A 3,358-nucleotide genomic window follows, 5' to 3' on the forward strand; every position below is an offset into this window, starting at 1 on the left:
GCACTGAAACTGCTCTCCTGAGCACCCATGAAGACCTGCTCTCAAATCCAGACTCCAACTCTCCATCTTTCCCCAACCTCCCTGATCTCAACCATGTCACTCTCCTAAATAGACTCTGTGATGCTCTGTGCATCACGGATTGGGCACTGGCCTGGCTGACCTTTTTCCCTTTCAAATAGGCCCTCCCAGGTTAAAATGGGCCTTTTTCTCTCCTCTACCTCACACCCTACCTGTGGCATCCCTCAGGGCTCTATACTCGCTGCGGCACTTTAGCATCTATCTTGCCCCTCTGGTCCATTTGATTTCCACCTTCTGCCCCCAATTCCAGTTTAATGCAGATGACACTCAACTCTCTTTTAAGCTTCCCTCCTCTTCCCACTCTCCTTCCTCTCTCATTCCTGATTGTCTGACTGCTATTCAGACATGGTGTGCTGCTAATGATCTCTGTCTTCATGCCAGTAAGACTGAGATCCTTCTCATTGGAACTCCGCCTTTCCTTCCCCCCTACTCTCTGACCACCCTCCTTGGGCCTTCTCCCCTCACCCTCTTTTGAGGCAAAAACCCTTGGGGTGATCGTCGACTCCACTCTCTCCTCTCCCCATATCGCTGACCTTACCAAGAAGGCTCACTTTCAGCTGCACCTCCTCAGAGGCATTCTCCCTTTCCTTACCTTCCCCCGGAAACTCAATATCTCTAGAGCTATAGTTATCTCCAGGCTGGACCAATGCAACAGCCTCTTCCTCAAACTTCCTCTTTCCCTCCTCTGCCCTTTTCAACTAATCCAGAATAGGACTGTGAGACTTACCATTGGCCACAAGCCCAGAGACCGCATCTCTCCAACACTAAAATCTCTTCACTGGATCCCGGTGGCTACAAGGATCAAATCCAAGATCCTCTGCATCATCCACAAGACATTCTGGGGCCAGGGACCGTGCTACATCCAACTTTCTCTACCAAAATACCAGCCTGCTAGAGCCCTTCGGTCCCCTACCTCCAACTCTCTGCAGGTCAGACGGTTCTCCATGCAGAGAATGGGGGGTAGATCTCTTTCTTTGGCAGGAGCTTCCCTCCGGAATGGCCTCCTCGCCCCTCTCAGACATGAGTCGAACCTCCTTAAGTTCCGGAAGCTCTTCAAGACGTTCCTTTCCTCTGCCTTCCCACTTCCCCTTCTGTGCTAATTGCCCTCCTGTTGCTGCAACTGGCTGCCTGGTCCCTCCTGAGTCATACATGGGCCAGATCCTTCCTTGGCCAGTCTGCCTCGGCAACCCCCCATCTGACAGCACTTGCCTTTGGGGACCCTTTCCTGACAGACTACTGAGTCTGGTCCAACCCCTCCTCACACTTGTTCCCTTTACCCTGCTCCCCCTGCGCACTTGTACTCCAGGCTCCACCGAGCACTTACCCAGCACCCTGGGGGCCCTCCCCGTCCTTTCTCACCCTTCCCCTACCTTCCCGTTGACCTGACCTGCCCCTCCTTCCCCCGGCACTTACTGTTTGTGGCACTTGCACAATCCAAATGTCACAAAGCCTAGTAGGACCATTTTTTGTTTGTTTATCTTCCTCATTTCCTGCTTCCCCTTTAGTCTTGTGGCGCCTGATAACACTTTCTGCTGTATAGACACCGCATAAATGCTCAGTAAATAAAATAAATATATATATATATATGTTCAGCAGCAAAATCAAGGAGAGAGCACTTCAGACATTTAATATATTAATATATAAATGAAATAATGAAAGTGATGCCTATTTTGCAATATGGTTGTCTACTTCTCTATGTCTATTTATTAAATGGAAGCCCTCTAATTGCAAATGAATACAAATCACTTTTGTTAACGTTACAATGATTTTATGATGTTAGGGCAAGGTTGTGGTATGGGGCATATTCAAGTGTTTCGCATGTGGTGCTAGAGATTTAGGAAACTTCCCTAGTAACAGCCAAGTCTTCAGTGGGGACAGTATTTAGCCCCAATTCCTTTCTGGCAATCTGGCAAAGGTGTGCAGTAATTGCAGTTCTGGAGGGTATGTATAGGTGGGGTTAGGATGGTAGTGATGATCTCCGTCAAGTATATTTTCTTAGGTCTTTGTCTCCGAGCTGGGTATATGTACTTGGATTAAAATCTCCAAGTTGGGCAAACAATTGATGCATTTTCACAAGTTAATTTCTACAAATGGGGAACCATTTAAAAAAAAATATTTTAATATTTTATGAAAACTTTTATTGTTACAGAAATGTGTACAGCTTAATCCTTCTTGGCAGCAGCCTTTCTCCTTGCAGCCAGGACGTTGCTGAGCTCTTCTCTCTTTCGCTTGCACGAATATGAGTACCAATCCTTTTCCTGATAAATTTCAGAGAACGCTTGTCCTTGGATACTTTGAGCAACTCCATAGTAAAGGGCAAAGCCACACACTTCATGAATCATGTCCCTGACAAGCATGGTGTGTTTCGTCAAGCGCCGTCTCCTGTGGCACTGCCTGGGCTGGTAAACATTCTTGGTAACCTGGTGGCCTTTGTTAAGGCCAACGGCCATGGGATATCTGATGGCCATTTCTGCTATCCGTGATGGCGGACACACTGGAACAATTTCTACAAATGTACGTGTCCATGTTGTGTACATTTTCTCGAGTCAGTGTCTCCAAGATGATCGCGTTTTCCCAAGTTCGCGTCTACACGTTGATTGTGTTTTCTATGATTATTGTTTCTAGTCCAGCAGATTTCATAAGCTTAGCTTCTCCATTCTCGGGACATTGTTCAACACCTGTAATGAAAAGAAGACACATCCTTGAGGTAGGCCATGATGCTATAAGTCTACAGAAAGCAGAAAAGCAGTTGCTTTCAGCCTCCCTATGTTCAGTGCATTGTTTCCAGAACAAAGGTGCACCTGCACATGTGGAAATAGGAGACTGCCCAAAAGATCAGTGGGCCTGATTTACAAAAGCATTTTAAAATGGTGTCATCCCATTCAAAGACGCTTTGAATCGTTAGGAGGCCTGCAAGCGAGTCACACACATTTAAGGACAGACTGACACACATGTAATGCTTTCCTGCCCTAATGGCCTTTCATGCGGACCAGCCTGCTGTATGATATGATATAAGTCATTTATAACGAGCCTATACACAAGTGTTTCAAGGCGCTACAAGACAAGGAAGGGGGAGACTGAGGGAAAACAAGACAAACGATTTTATTAGGCATTGGGCCTCATTACACGGTAGGCGGTAAGGATTTACCGGTACCGGTAAGGGCACTCCTTCCCCATTCCCATTGAGCCCTATGGGGGCAAAAATGGGAATGGGGAAGTGCCTTGGTGAATGGGGAATTACCGCCCCCGCTCACCTTGGAGTAGGGCAGTAATTCCGCCA

The 3,358-nt window shown here is 47.2% G+C and overlaps 1 pseudogene; it reads right to left on the reverse strand.

Annotated features, from left to right (window-relative positions):
* Positions 1–2,193: 2,193 nt before the first annotated feature.
* Positions 2,194–2,572, reverse strand: LOC138568985 (large ribosomal subunit protein eL36-like; annotated as a pseudogene).
* Between the last annotated feature and the right edge of the window lie 786 nt (positions 2,573–3,358).

This window comes from Ambystoma mexicanum, chromosome 2q (assembly GCF_040938575.1).
Source record: "Ambystoma mexicanum isolate Mex_15411 chromosome 2q, UKY_AmexF1_1, whole genome shotgun sequence".
In the NCBI taxonomy this organism is placed as follows: domain Eukaryota; kingdom Metazoa; phylum Chordata; class Amphibia; order Caudata; family Ambystomatidae; genus Ambystoma; species Ambystoma mexicanum.